We start from the raw sequence: 16,117 nt of genomic DNA, 5'->3' as shown, positions 1-16,117 counted from the left end.
TGAAGCAAAGATTAAGAATGCTTGATTTAGGGGCGCCTGGGTGGCTCAGTGGGTTAAGCGGCCGACTTTGGCTCAGGTCATGATCTCACGGTCCGTGAGTTCGAGCCCCGTGTCGGGCCCTGTGCTGACAGCTCAGAGCCTGGAGCCTGTTTCAGATTCTGTGTCTCCCTCTCTCTGACCCTCCCCCATTCATGCTCTGTCTCTCTCTGTCTCAAAAATAAATAAACCTTAAAAAAAATTTAAAAAAAAAAGAATGCTTGACTTAGACATTACTCTTATATAATTATCACTCGTGCCTGTTGTGAGCCAGTTTGGAAATTGTACTAGAACACCTCCTTTTTCTAATAAGCACCTATACTTGATTTTTAATGTAGAATCTGAAAATAGGTTTAATGTTTCTCAGTAGCTCTGGAAGCCTTATGGGTCAATGTTCAGGTTTTCCATTGGTTCCTTGTCCCCTGGTCAACTCCTGTTACTCAGTGAGCACTGAGAAGTACACTTTTCAAGGGCAAATTTTATTCATCATAGCACTGCTAGTTTTGAAGCATTCTTCTTTTTGTCTGAAACAGTGTAGCCATGATGTCAGAAATGTGACAGTTAGTTCCAAACATAGGTAACACAGCGAAATTCATTAATAATAAAATGGAAGATATGTACCTAATTTTAATATGTAAATTTAGTTTTAAAATCTCAGTAGAGATTTTTAGTATTTGAAGATAAAATCTATTCATGAATGTATTATCTCTTTGGATTGAACATTCAACTTTTGTTCCTAGGAATCTAAATTAATAAAATGATAACAAACTTTTAAAAGTTGGAAAACATTTATGAGCTGGACTTTTGTTCTTAAGACCTGATTTACTGACCTAATAATTGGTCAGAAGTACATCTAGCCAAGGAGGCTACTTCTGATCTAAAAAGGAAAATAAGGATATTTGCTACAGAACTTCATGGTTGCCATTGAGAAAATCTCCCAAGTGGTAAAGGATATTACTAAGAAAATTCTTACTTAACAATCCACTGGAATTTTGTCTAATGTCTTTTTAGAACTAGTTGTTATTCACAAAGAGAATTATAGAGTGATGTTCTTGCTAAGCAAATTTCTGTTTGATTCAAGATAAATGATTACTTTCATCATGGCATTTCCTGGTAGCTTCATTATACCCATGTGTAAAGACCATTTCCTGGACAATAGTTACTTCATTTGCTTATATCTTAAATGGCTCATGGATTTTTCACCTCTTATTTAAATCTCTTAAGTGCAAGTTGTAATACAGCACATAAATGAAATGAGAATAAGGTCTTTAGCAAAGTATTTTCTACTAACAAGTGTAATGATCATGTGTTTTTGTTCATTTGTTATCTAAATCCTAATTGCATTTCTACCCTGAATCTTGACACAGTAATTTGTATCTCAATGCATTCCTAATTTAAGCATTAAAAATAAAAGCAAAATCTGTTTTTGGTTCTTGAATAAAAAGCACCATAGCACCATAATTGTAATTAGTGACAAACAGTGCTGTAGTTTTCTTATTATAGTGATAGATAAATACTATAACTGCATTGCTGTCTCCTAAATGAAGTATAATAAGCTCTGTCAGCACAAGATGGTTCTCTTTTAGATATGAATACATTTTGCCCCATAAAACCAAAAAATCCATTTTTGCTGCTATTAATTTCTTGATTATTTATTATACAGAAGACATTTAAATCATATTCCATGAGATAGCTTCACATTGTCCTGCATCCTTTGGTCCCAGAGAATTTTCTCCCTTCCCATCAATGCATACTAGCTATGATAACAGAAATCTAGTCAATTCGAGTATTAAAAACAAGCATAGAAGTTAATTGATTAGAAATGGCTGTTGGTCCTATTCTTGAGATCATGTAACCTCATCTTTTTCTTTGTTAATGTACTGATTGTTCATTGCCTGATTTGTAGGGTAGAGTGGTAACTTGCCTACACAGAGATGAAATAATGACAAGAACAGTCTCCTCTGTCTATAGTATAATTTGTCACTAATTTAAAAGTTATATCCAAACAGGTTATTCAATCACTGGTGTGTGGAGACTCGACCTCAAGCTGTTATGCATTCCTTGATTCTGGGTTGAGACATCTTTTCTTCTACCAGGCCCTTGGGAATATCATGGGGTCATTAATTTTCAGTTTGCTTTAACAGCAAGATTTCTCATGCTCACAAAAAGGGAATTGAACTCTGTGCCCCTTAGTAATTTGGTTCTTTGTGTTTGGGATTGAGGGCAGGGGAATACATTGGAATGCATTTACATCCAATCAATATTTATTGCTTATACAATATGGTAAGGTAAAACCTGGCTGCAATTAAGCCACAGGCTGTTAGAATCTTCCCAAATTCTGTTATATGAGCAACTGGAGGAAAAATGAATAAAGGTGCAACCCCACACCTTAGAGTTTCTTTACAGAGATCAAAAGGGAGCTCGTAGAAAATGCCTGGGCTACCATTGCCTCTTCTTCCTTCAGTTTCTCCATCTTCTGTACCCACACACATAGGCACAGCTTTCTGGGCAATATGTAGCACATACATCATCCCAGATAGCACACAACTTCAGCAAAAAATTACGGTTGCAGAGAGTACATTTTGAACTCTCCCACAGCCGAAAAGCTGTTTACCATAGGATTAGTTGATTTGAGCAGGGGAGATTCAAGCCAGATTCATTCTTCTTGTTTGCATGCCAGGAAGGCAGAGGCCACCCAGAGCCTCCCAGCCCACAGCTGTTTCAGAGAACTACTTTTCTGCTTCTGAGTGCAGAGGTGGTGCCATCTGCACTGCTTGAGTTTTTCTTGTGGGCACATTCTGTACTCTGCTACAGGCTTTTTAATTAACTGAAAGCCAGCTAAAGGGATGCTCATCTATTGAGGCTGCAGAGTAGGAGAAACAAAATCACAGAAGATGAAGAAAATGAAAAAAAAGTCTTTATTATCAGAAGACTAATATTCTGCAACAGTACCTTGGATGAGGCCCAATGTTTTGAACCAGCCACCAGGGAACAAGATCAATCGCATAAGGACAAAAACATTTATGCTGTATTAAGAAGGGGAGCAAATCATCATAGTTATGCAAAGCAGGCAGAGCATTATGCTATAGGGCTCTATCCATAAAACATAAGTGTTTGATAATTATCATAAAGGTAAAATGCATTCGCTAAAATAGTGTGCCTTGGAAAGTAGCATGCACCACACAGTTTACTTTTGATTTTGCTGGAGGTGTTTTCTTAAATAGCTCAATTAAAATAATTTTCTCTACTTATGAGTTAAATTCAACGTAAGTACAAATCTGTGCATATAATGGCATAATTCAAACCTACATCCATATCTAAGTACCGTAGAAAAAATTCATAATTCTTTCTTATTGCTTCTGCCAACTCCCTGCCCTGCGGGCCTCCTTCACAATATTCCCTCCCTGCTCCCAATCCAGCAGACTTTCCTCTCCCAGCTCTTCTGGGATTTTTCCTGCAGTCTTATAGATGGTTTTCTTTAAGCAGTCACATAAGTTGTTTAAAGGTCAATTTTGATGGAATTCTAATAAACACTTAGTTATTGCTATTAATATTCTGTGTTTACATACCATAAGTACTACGCATCACAATTATTCTTTTTTTTCAGTCACCACAAGTGACTCTGAAAAAAATATCTGTGCCTGGTCTGATACAACTCTAAGGCAACCGAGTTGCATTTCCTTTTGATTTTTAAAAAAGAGGAAACAAATTGGACCTCTGCAGTCAGATTTAGTCTGTATAAATAATCCTCACTGTTGATAAGAAAAGATTCCATAAAAATACAGGATTTGTTAGTCCAACAATTTAAATCAGTATTCTTTATCACTGTATTCCTGGAATAAACCAGTATTTGTTGAACATATTGAAACAAATGAATTATTAGTTCTTCATGGGTTTTCTTCTTGAATCCCAATTTCAACTCTGGGTTTCAACCCTACCTTTCTAAAGGCTTGTTGGATATTTCTGTTTGCAGTTAGTTAGCACTGCTCTCTCACTTAGCAACACTTTCACCACTAAACCTACTTCCCTTTAAGACTACCCTTCATCCAATTTCCATCACTAATGGGTTGAATGTACCAGCCACCAACATTCATGAGTTTGGTGATTTTCCCCTCTCCCTCTGTTTGTGTCTCATTTGGGTTACTGTCAGCCCGGGTCCTTGAGAGAATGCAGTGAGCACTTCTCTGCTCACCCTTGTTAGACAGGTAGTGTGAATAAAATATGAGTTTTTGGTTTTTAAGCATCAAATATTTTGTGGTTCTTTGTTATCACAGAATAATCTAGCCTGTTCAGACTAATATAATCATACTGAATTCTACATAAACAATTTATCTCTCAAGAGTAATAACAATTTAATGTCTTCCTTTTAAATAACCCTATTTTATAGGTTTTTCTTGTCATAGAGCACTAGCCAAAATCTGCACTATATTATTGAATGAGTGAGGATATAGTGCACACTCTTGTTTTCTTCCTAATTATAAAGAAAATACCATTTAGTATGAGGTTTATCTTGAGCAATTTTGTCAATACTTTTTAGCAGATGAAAATAATTTTCTCTTCCATTCCTAGTTTGCTAAAGGAGTTTAAAAGAGAACTTTCTATTAATTTTATGTACAGAAAATTCAGCAGCACACACTTAGCTCAGTTTGGTGGCCAGTTCTTTAGACTTTGCCTTTTCCAACTTGGTAATGTGAGCCATCAACTATGGACCCAGGATGCTGCCTCCCCAGTAAAGATGGATCTCATCATATCTGTCATTGTCATTGGTCCCAATAGTTTCCACCAGCTTATCCAGAGCTCCTTTGTTTTCCCACTTAACCTGTGTGAAGATGTAGGTCTTCCTGTGGACAGGGTGCCCCAGCCTGGCTTTCCCCTTGATGATGCAGTAGGGAACCCCATCTTATGACACAGCAGGCAGGAAGACAATCAATTCAATGGGATCCACATCATGTGCAATCACTACAGGCTGAGCCTTCTTGTTTTCCACCAAGGTGGTGACAGTATTAACCCCAGCTCAAATGACAGGCAGCCTCTTAGTGGGGACATGCCCTTTGCTGGCAGCTTTCTTCTCAGCCCCAGGGGCCAACAGTCTCTGCTTCTTCTCTTGCTCTATCTCTGGTCTGTATTTGTGAGCCAGCTTAAGCAGTTGAGTAGCTGTTTGGTGGTCCAAAGCCTGGGTGAACTGGTTAATTGCAGGAGGCACTTTTAGACATTTATGGAAAATAGTCCTTTACTACTGCAGCCAGAGGTAGTGGGGTCATTTGACAAAGTGGGTAAGGTCCCTTTTGGGGTGGATGTCCTGTCTGAAGGCAGAATTCTTGGACCTTTTCTCAAACAGGGGAGTGACCACCTTCTTGTTCTCCTGCTTCTTCACGACAGCAGGAACCAGGGCCACCTTTTTCCCCTTAGCCTTCTCTCCTTTTTTGCATCTTGGATGGCTGGAGGAGACAACTAGACTTTTTTTAAATCATCAGTGGGTTGTCAGATCTTATCAAATGATTTTCCTACATCTGTTGACATGCAGATATAGTTTTTCCTCTTTTAAGTTTTTAATGTGGTGATTTTATTACTTCATTTTTCTAATGTTAAACCAAACTTACATTTCTAGGTTTAATTTAACTATACTATCCTTTAAAATGTATTGCTGGATTCAGTTCATCAACGTTCTTTTAAAAATTTTGTCATTTATAGTCTTGATCAAGATTGGTCTATAGTTTTCCTTTCTTATATTTTCCTTGAGAGGTTTAGGAATCAAAATTACAAAATGAATTGGAAAGTATTCTCTGTTTATCTAGACTCTGGAGAAGTATATATAAGATAGAATGTATCTATACCATGTGTGTATAATTCACAAATGAATAAATATTCATATAGTGGGGTTGAACTAAACTTTTTTAATGATGAAGGGATGTTGAAATTCTTTGGTGACCAGTGATACACATAAAGCATATAAATTGCCTAGTTTGACATTTGACGCTCTCTACAGTCTAGCTCTAGGCTCTTTTTTCCAATCTTAAGCCTTAGGGGAAAATATTACTCTTGATTTCCATTAGCTATATTCCTTTTCTTTTCCTAAATTTGTAGAACTGGTATTTTAAACCCATAAGAGAGCTTGTATGGTCTCTGGAAAAGTCTTATCCTTTTTCAGATGAATTTATCTGGTCTCAAGAAGGTTGAGTTAGTTTTCCAAAGTCACGTGACTAAAAGAGTCACCCTGTAGGTTCTAACCTCCTTTGTGAGGTTGTCTCTTGTTTTTCTAACCACTTTCCTGCAACAGCAGCATGACTCACCACTGCAGTTATAACACACTATACCAAACTCATCCCCTCTCACAATACATGACTTCCCCAGAAGACTGCTAGTACTTACGACAGTCTGTTATTTATGTGGGTAGAAAATGCAGGGTATGCTATAGACACACAATAAATACTTGTGGATTGAATGTGCTGTTGAATGCACTGTGTGTTCCATTACACTGTAAACTTCCTGAAGACAAATCAGTGCACAGAAGGTGCTCAAAACATGTACATTAAGTAAAGGAATGCATGGGATAAACCATATGGTTTGGAATAAACCATGAATAAACATATGAAATAAACCATAAAGTGCTAGAACCAGCCCAGTGATTTTTTTTCTACTCTAGCTTGCTACTCTGTAGACAAAGGACATAAATTCACAAACAATACGTATTTGAAACACCTTACTTTATTTTCTGAAAGAGAACTGATTATTCAGGAGTTAACAGGAGAAGAGATTCCCTAAGGAGATTTTTTCTAAAAACAGCCTGTTTCGAAAGTTTGCCTCAGGGATTGTTGTGCTAAATGCTCTCAGCAAAATGCAGAATAACAGGCATCCATGTGCTCTTTGTGTAATCAAAAAGGCTGTGCTATTCATGTGTGTGAGTGTGTGTGTGGAACAAAGAAGAATTTATAAATATTTATAAAATATACTCAAAAGTAGTACGTGCTTCCAGAGTTAGAAACGATGATTTGTGCAATAAGATTTAAAGTGTGGTATTTTCTTTAATTAAGCATTTATAAATTAATAACACAACCTACCATGTTCTATTTAAAGTTAAGATTTTATTTTTTATTGGTATTTTTAAAACAGCTTTATTGAGGTATCACTGACAATGAAAAACAGTGTAAATATTTAAAGTATACAATTTGAAAAGTTGACATATACACCTTCATGCAACCATGACTACAATCAAGATAATGAACATATCAGTCATCTCCAAAAGTTTCCTCTTGCCCCTTTGCTATCTCTCCCTTCTCCTCCTATCCCTACCAACTATGTCCAGGCAGCTACTGATCCACTTACTGTCATGAAACATTAGTTTTCATTTCCTAGAATGTTATATAAACGGAGTCATGTGGTATATATACTTTCTTTGTCTGGCTTATTTCAGTAAGGTTAATGACATTGTGATTCATCCATGTTATAGTATATACTAATATTATAATTCTTTTTTTAATTGCTGAATAGTAGTCCATTGTATGGATATACCACAGTTTGTTTTATTCACCTAGTTGATGGCCATTAGGATTGTTTTCAGTTTTTGACACTTAAGATTACTAGATATTAATGTACAAGTTTTTATATGGACATGTATTTTCATTCTTAGAAATACTTAGAAATGGAATGGCTAGATTCCATAGTAAGTGTATTTTGGGGGGAGGGGGTATGTTTTTTGCTTTTCAAAGAAATTACCCAAGTGTTTTCCAAAATGGCTGCACCACTTTATGTCCCCACCAGCATGCTTAAGAGGTTCAACCTAAAGTTAAGATTTTAAACAACTAAAGTTTATAATGTGCTTTGTTTTTTATTAATCTGTGCATTTCCAGAGTACCTATCAGTTATTGAAAATGAAAATGTAATTGAAACACCACCCTAAGGTTGAGTCATTAATGTTTTTTTAAGGTTATTTGTTTGAGAGAAAGAGAGAGCACAAGTGGAGGAGGGACAGAGAGAAAGAGACATAGAATCCCAAGCAGGCTCCTCACCATTAGCACAGAGTCTGATGTGGGGCTTGAACTCACAAACTGCAAGATCATGACCTGAGCCGAGATCAAGAGTCAGACACTTAACGGACTGCACCACTCAGGCACTCCAAGTCATTAATGTTTTATAGAGGACACAAATGCTGATAAATTTCATGTATTTGGTCATGATCCTCATTATCACCAGGTTGTGAGGCAACTCATGTAGAGATTCTCTAGAGTCACAAGAACAGCATATACCAAGGCCCGGTCAGAGCCTGTGGAAGGTTGAAGAGAAAATAGGATGCAGAAGTATTTGAACTTTGCTTATATTCCAAGGTGACAAGTCTGGATGTTATTCAAGAAATTATGGAGTGGCAGGAATAATATCATTTTATATTGTTTATATGATTGTCGGTGTAGTACAGGGTTATGAAAAGCAGTGTTGTGTAGTGGATAAGATAATGGACTCTGAAATCAGATTGTATGGGAACATACCCAGTGCCGCTTCTTTTAAGCTGCATAACCTTAGGGAATTTCACAGCTCCTTACTTTCTTCATCTACAAATGAAGACAACAATTGTAACAACCTCCGTGGGTTGTTTGGAGGATTGATGAATTAATAAATATAAAGCACTTAAGACAATGCCAAGCATACTGAAGCAGCATATATGCTAAGTTGATGATGATGAGAGATGATGATGATGATGATGATACAGTATTAAAATAGAATTAACAGTGAGGTCCATAGTTGGAAGTGGGGAAAGCATTTAGAGAAGCAAAATTTTACCTTAAAGAGAATGACTTTGAATAATGACCAGATATGCTATTATATTTACTCCTTGTCTCTTCTCTTCTGGTCAAACTGGGATCAGACATAACTCTTGTTAGACAAAGGTGTTTAAATGAAATGTGATTGGAATATAAAATCTGGAATTTAGATAACTGAGATTTGGAATGGACAAGAAAATGTGACCTTACAGTAGCAACTTCTAAGAAGTTCTTTTTATTTCCCCCTATCAAATAGATGTAGGGATTATAGTATATGCTAAGAGGAGAATGACATTGAACAGTGAAGATTTGGGAAATTAATGTGAAGAAACCTTTGTGAAAGACTCTCTTTCTGTCAGCTTCCATCTTAATTAACTCTATTGGAATGGCTGGCAACACAGTTCTTCAAATAGTCCCAAAACACTTGCTCTTAACCATTATGCTACACACGACTGCTGGGGGTGGGGTGTTGAGAGGTGAATAGTTCTAAATGTTTAAAGCAACTAGATCCCTTTTTAGTAAGTTCACTCTGGAACAGTGTGAAACATGGTCTGAAATTGGGAAGCACTGAGAGTAAGTAGTCCAGATGCATGTTCAATAGTCCAAGGTCAGAAATGGTGAAGTTATGGATCATGTCTAGAGAAGGAGAAGTATTTTAGGATAATGTTTTGGGTTTGTTGATAGCATCTAAGAATGAGAGAAGTTCATGGGGTAGATGTTGAGAGTGTTAATTTTCCTTAGGAGCACAGAAGTTGAGAGTGTTGTTTGGGTAAAGTAATTAGGTGAGAGACATATTAAGTTAGTGTTGTCTGAAGCTGGTCCTATTTGTGATCAATTGAAAATAAATTAGAGTTTCTGAATAGCAGGGGCACATGGGTGGCTCAGTAAGTTAAGCATCCGACTCTTGATTTTGGCTTAGGTCATGGTCTCGTGGTTCATGATATCAGGGCCCACCCTGCATAGGACTCTGTATTGACAGTGTAGAGCCTGCTTGAGATTCTCTCTCTCCCTCTCTCTCTCTGTCCCTCTCCCACTTGTTCCTCTCTCTCTCTCCCTCTCTCTCTCAATAAATAAGCATTTTTTAAAGATAATTTCTGGAAAGAAAATGTATGGAGATTTCATCAACCTGGAGGCAAAGGCAAAAATGGATAAAATTACCAAGAGAAAAGCATGTAAAACAAACAAACAAACAAAGGGAACAATAACAGAAAGCTGGAAAACATTGGCATTCAAAAGGAAGATGAAAAGTAATGTGAGAGGAAAGATGAGCAAATTTTCCTTCAATGACCTCTTTCTTCATCCTTCCCTTATATTTTGATGTTCCCAGGGTACCATGTTCAACCCCTGTTCTTTAATGTATATACCTTTGTCTTCAGCTCAGAAGCCAAAAAGCCAACTGCCTACTAGATAATTTCCATTTCAGCAGCCCCCACCCGGCAATTCAAACTCCTCCAGGGAGTCCCTCATTTGACCATATTAAGTCCAAAAACTCCTTTTATGCCCCCTCTTTTAGTGAAGTGCACCATCATTCACCTAGTGGCTCAAGTCTAAACAAAGCTCTGGATCATTCTATGGTACTTTCCCTCCCACATTTTCTAAATTTAAGTTTACTGCATTTCAAAAATTCTATACCATTTAGAGCTAACTCACTCCTTCCTCTTATTAACCATAGTAACTCCCTTTTAAGTTAGGCTTTCACATTTATTCATCTGGTTGCTGTGCAGTTTCTTAGTTGTGTGTTCTGCCGTCTCATCTCCTTCTGCACTTCCCCCGTGATTGTTTATGTCATTTCTTGCATTAAACATAGTATTGATTTCCCCATGGATAAAATTCAAATTCCTTGGAATTGTATATAATGATTCTTCAAGTCTTGGCTACCTATTGATCTTTATCTTTCACAAATTCTTAAGTGTGAAGCCCCTAATATATATACCTTGCTGGTTTGAATTTCAGAATGATCTGATGTAACTGACCATGCATATGTATTTGATTGCTTGAAATGTCTAAATCAGTGGTCATCAATTATGGCCTGTGGGCCAAATCTAGGCTGACATCACTTTTATAAGTTTTATTGGAATACATCCATGCCTCTTAATTTACATGTTATATATGGATTCTCTCACACTATGGGGCAGAGCTGAATGATTGTGATAGACATCATCTGCCCCCCAAACCTATAGTGCTTACTCTCTGGCCCTGCACAGAAAAAGCTTCCCTAACTTGGGTCTAAAGTGATGTTATAAATACTAAGGAAACTTAATCCAAAATAGGATTTCAGAAGTCAAGGAATGTTTTTGCAGGGAACTATGCATCAACTTCATATAAGTGCATAAGTTTAAAACAACAGCAACAACAACAACAAAACTCTGTCTCTTGTATATTATAGGTAGAGCTTATATCTATTGTGTCCTCTTTATACACAAGAACTGAGATTGTCATGTCATCTCCCAATTTTCCACCCCACTCTGACCACATTATTGTCTACTTTGAAAAATCCCTTCATTAATGGCCAGAAATCTGAAACCAAACACTTCAAGGCTTGTGGAAGCTATGGGAAAGGGCTTCACAGACTCCAGTCACAGACAACATGGTTGACTGAGGGCCAAAGGCACTGAGCTCTGATATCCATGGCTGCTTTTACACTGAGGTCATCCTCCCCAAAGCTGTTGCCAGCTGATGAGTTCAGTATTGACTCCAAGGGAAACCTGTTCCTAGAAAACACATATTCCTCTGATGCTGGCCTGAGGATTCCTTGAAGGCCTTGTCAAATATCCCTTCACTTTCATGGGGTCTAGGATGCTTATACCCAACCTTCCTCTTTCCTTCACTCAGAGACAGACTTGCATCACTACCCAACTGCTCTGCCAGCCTTCTGTGCCTCCCTTTCCATTTTTCTTTCATGGGCATTTTCCTACTAAATACTTGCATCTTAGCTCTCTCTAGGTATCTTCTGCTGGAAGGGAATTAGATTTTGTTCCCCTTCTCTACAGAGCATGTCTAGCATTTTAACTTTCCCTCATCTTTTCCTCATTCCTCATTCCTCCCCCCTCCCCACTACTTCCAAAAAGAAAATCAACTTTCTTTTTTTTTTGTCAAGATGGTTAAAAGTCTATAGTGGAACATTCTCAGTGAAGCAATATAATGGAGACATTCTGGATCTTATTACCTCCTTAAAAGCATCAGAGTCTGCAGAATCTCAGAATGAGGTGAGCATTATTTTCTGTGACTTACACAGCTTCAGAAATAGTAGGCAAATGGGACACATGCATTTCTATTTTCATCTGGGACTTTTCTACTCTGATTAAGTAAAGAAATGAAGAGAACTACACTGGGTTATTCTCACATGGTGCCTAGTCATTGATTTATTAAGCAAATATTTATTGACTACCAGCTATGTGAGAGTCAGGCACTGTTCTAGGTCTGTGAATCAGGCCCTTCATTCCCAGCCTTTGAGAAGTTAGTGCCCAATATATCATGCAGGCTCTGCCTCTTGAGAGTAGCTTTGATGGCTCAGAGATTAGTCAAGAAATTATAAAGTACCCTTTGCCAACATCTACCAGCCCACATAGTCTACAAATTAGAAGTTAATTTTGTCTTATTTTAAATTGCAAATATATGGGCGCATGGGTGGCTCAGTCAGTTAAGCATCTGACTTTGGCTCAGGTCATGATCCCACAGTTCATGGGTTGGAGTCCCGCGTCAGGCTCTGTGCTGACCGCTCCGAGCCTGAAGCCTGCTTCAGATTCTGTGTGTGTGTCTCTCTCTGCCCTTCCCCTACTAACACTATATCCTTCTCTCTATCTCTCAAAAATAAATAAACATTTAAAAAAATGTTTAAGAATAAATTGCAAATATATCTTTGAAAAGTTAAGACTAAAATTGGATCACAACCTGATGTTTTGATTCAATCAAACAATTATATCAACTAGTGACTTGGGAAATCTGCCAGTGTGAGTTTAGCAATGTAAAATAAACTAAATAAATCATACAAGAACCAAACATACGTGAAAAAATATAACAAAAATAAATTTTTAAAAAGGAAAGATGAAATACATATGAAGAATGAATTAACAAACCAGAAGAAATAGAAAGAATAAAGAAATAGGTAGAAAAAATATAGCTATGATATACAGAATATAGAAATAAATGTGATGGCATGCAGCTAGTCCAAGAAAGGGTGAAAACTAAAATTAAGAGGAATAAACACTCGAGCAAATAATGGAAATACATTTTTAAAATAATTTTTAAAGAGATGACAGATCTCCGATGAAAAGTGCCTGTAAAGTGCCAATAAGGAAAGGCACTTGGACATCTTAGAAATGCAAGACTACTATAGATGCCAAAAACATTCCAAAAGCTTAGAGAAATAACAGATCATGTTCAAAAGGAAAAATGTTTTTAAGATTACACTAAATGCAGCATGGAGTATAGTTTTCAAGATACTGAAGGAAAAGATCTTAGAACTTAGAATATTTATCCAACAACACTGTCATACTAGAATAGTCTGTCATACAAGTCCTTAGAAATTTTAGTCCACATCACCGACTAGGGATCAGTAAAAAAAATTTAACAAAAATAAAAGTACTAGCAACATAATTTTAAAATAGGCAAAACAAGTTTTCTAGAAAATGGAACACATATGACCAGTAAACAACCTAAGATATGATCGATATCTCTCATAATCAGGGAAATTGCAAATCAAGATTGCAATCAAATAGAATTTTAAATCCATTCATTAAGGAAAAAAAAGTATAGGAGGAGCCATCATGGGGGAGAAGTAGGGGGACTGGAATTACCCTCATCCCTCAAACATAGCAGTATTGAGGTGAGAACACTTGTAATACCAGGAATCCAGGCTACACAGAGTGACAGAAAAGCCTCCACAAGGTACAGACACAGCTTGGTGAGACACAGGTGTGTGTTTGCAAATTGAGAGAGATAAAACTGCTGTGTAGACATGGAGGGTATGGACCCCTTTGGTGGAGAAACAAAAGGGAGAGAAAGACAGGTTGTGGAAATGTGGGATTGTATTTGGACAAGGGAAAAACCTCACACAACCACAGAAAGGGGAATGAAAAATACATAGAGATCCAGTTTCTACTTTGCAAATGGCCTTAGAAGTGACGATCAGAGTTTTCAGGGTTGTGCAACTTTCTCCAGACTAGAGTCTGCCACATACTTGCGCCTGGGGGCCGGGGGGAGCCAGCTCTGCAGAGATCTTGAGGGGTGTACTGGAAGAGAACAGTTCCCTCCCTCGAGTACTGTGGGAAGAGGGTATATTGCTCCCCCCCACCTCCAAGGACAAAAAGCCCTGCAGGCACCAGCCAGAGGCCCCTTTGTCACTGGGCAGAGTGGTGCTACCCCAGAACCAGGTCCATGTGGAGCTGGATCCTTTAAGACATCGGGTTTTGAATTCCAGTTCATTACCTGTGGAGCAGGGCAAGCCAGCTGCCCACACTGCTCTGTGACAACTGCCTGAACAACGTGGTTTGAGACAACTGGTCTGGGGAGGAGAGATTGGGGTGTCTCCATTTACTCTCTATCACCATCATGGTAGGGCTTCAGCGAAAAAGGTTGGGTCCCCAGTGGAGGTGGACCTTACACCAAACCCTACCCCTCTGTGCCTGGTAACTGCTTATCTACTGGAGTGAGATTGACACTGACCAAACCAGGCATCCTCTCCTCCAGACCAGCATAGCCACTGGTCCCAGGCACCAACAGACAACTGTCTTGAGGTTTTGTATGTTACTTTGTTTATTTTCTATTTTTTATTTACTTTTTTTGTTTTATTATTGCTATTATTTTTCTCTTCTTCTCTTTTCCCTTCTTTTTCCTTCTACCCTCCTCCCCCCTTTTTTCCCCTTTTTCCTTTGGAATCAGGCTCATAGTTCCCGATTTGATTTTTGGTCAATTCTCATTATATATATATTCTTTATTTCTATGTTCTGGTTGTTTGTTTAATCAGGAATTTTTACTCTATTATTTTTACACCTTTTCTGTATTTCCTTCTTCTTTATTTTCCTCTTTCTCTGGATTAAGCCTTATAGTTTCTTTGATACTCTGCCTGGTTGTTTTTTCTGCTCCTGTCATTTCTCTCTTTGTATGGGATAAGGCCCCTTCCACCACCACCCCTTTTCCTATTTTTCCAGGGTTACTTCAATGAACAAATCAAAGCACACCTGGTGGAAGATCCAAACCACCACTATGAACAGTGAGATGCAACAGAGATGCAACAACAGAGTACACGAAACACACTCCAAAAACACTTCCTGAAGTTCCAGGCCCTGGACACTGTATGACCCCTTTTTAATATAGTAGTAGAAATTCCAGGAGGAAATGACAGCCAGAGAATTGCTCAAAACAGGTATAAACAATATATATGAACATGAATTTAGAATAATGGTCATAAGACTAATAGTTGGGCTTGAAAAAAGCATAGAAGACAGCAGAGAATCTATTGCTACAGAGATCAAGGACCTAAGAAATAGTCACGGTGAATTAAGAAATGCCATAAACAAGATGCAAAATAAGCTACATGCAGTGACAGCAAGGATGGAGGAAGCAGAGGGAAAAATAAGTGAAATAGAAGATAAAATTATGGAAAATGATGAAGCTGAGAAAAAGAGGGATAGGAAATTACTACACAATGAGGGGAGAATTAGAGACCTAAGTGATTCAATGAAACGTGATAATATCTATTCCCTGACTTTAGCCTGTACTACAAAGCTGTAATCATCAAGACAGTATAGTATTACCACAAAAACATTCACATAGGCCAATGGTATAGAATAGAGAACACAGAAATGGACCCACAAATGTATGACCAACTAATCTTCGACAAAACTGGAAAGAGTATCCAATGGGAGAAAGACATGTCTCTTTAGCAAATGATGCTGGCAGAATTGGACAGCAACATGCAGAAGAATGAAACTGGACCATTTTCTTATACCATACACAAAAATAAATTCAAAATGTATGAAACACCTATTTGTGAGACAGGAAACCATCAAAATCCTAGAGGAGAAAACAGGCAACAACCTCTTTGACCTTGGCCTCAGCAACTTCTTACTTGATATGTCTCTGAAAGCAAGGGAAATAAAAGCCAAAATGAACTATTGAGACCTCATCAAGATAAAAAGTTTCTGCACAGCAAAGGAAACAATCAACAAAACTAAGAGGCAACCAATGGAATGGGAGAAGATATTTACAAATGACATATCGGATAAAGGGTTAGTATCAAAAATCTCTAAAGAACGTACCAATATCAACGCCCGAAAAACAAATAATCCAGTGAAGAAATGGGCAGAAGACATGAATAGACACTTTTC

The 16,117-nt window shown here is 37.6% G+C and overlaps 1 pseudogene; it reads right to left on the bottom strand.

Moving 5' to 3' along the window:
* Positions 1-4,672: 4,672 nt before the first annotated feature.
* Positions 4,673-14,341, bottom strand: LOC132665003 (large ribosomal subunit protein eL8 pseudogene; annotated as a pseudogene).
* Between the last annotated feature and the right edge of the window lie 1,776 nt (positions 14,342-16,117).

The sequence above is a fragment of the Panthera onca genome, chromosome D3, assembly GCF_046562875.1.
Source record: "Panthera onca isolate mPanOnc1 chromosome D3, mPanOnc1 haplotype 2, whole genome shotgun sequence".
Taxonomy (NCBI): Eukaryota; Metazoa; Chordata; class Mammalia; order Carnivora; family Felidae; genus Panthera; species Panthera onca.
This window is presented reverse-complemented; position numbering and strand designations above follow the sequence as displayed.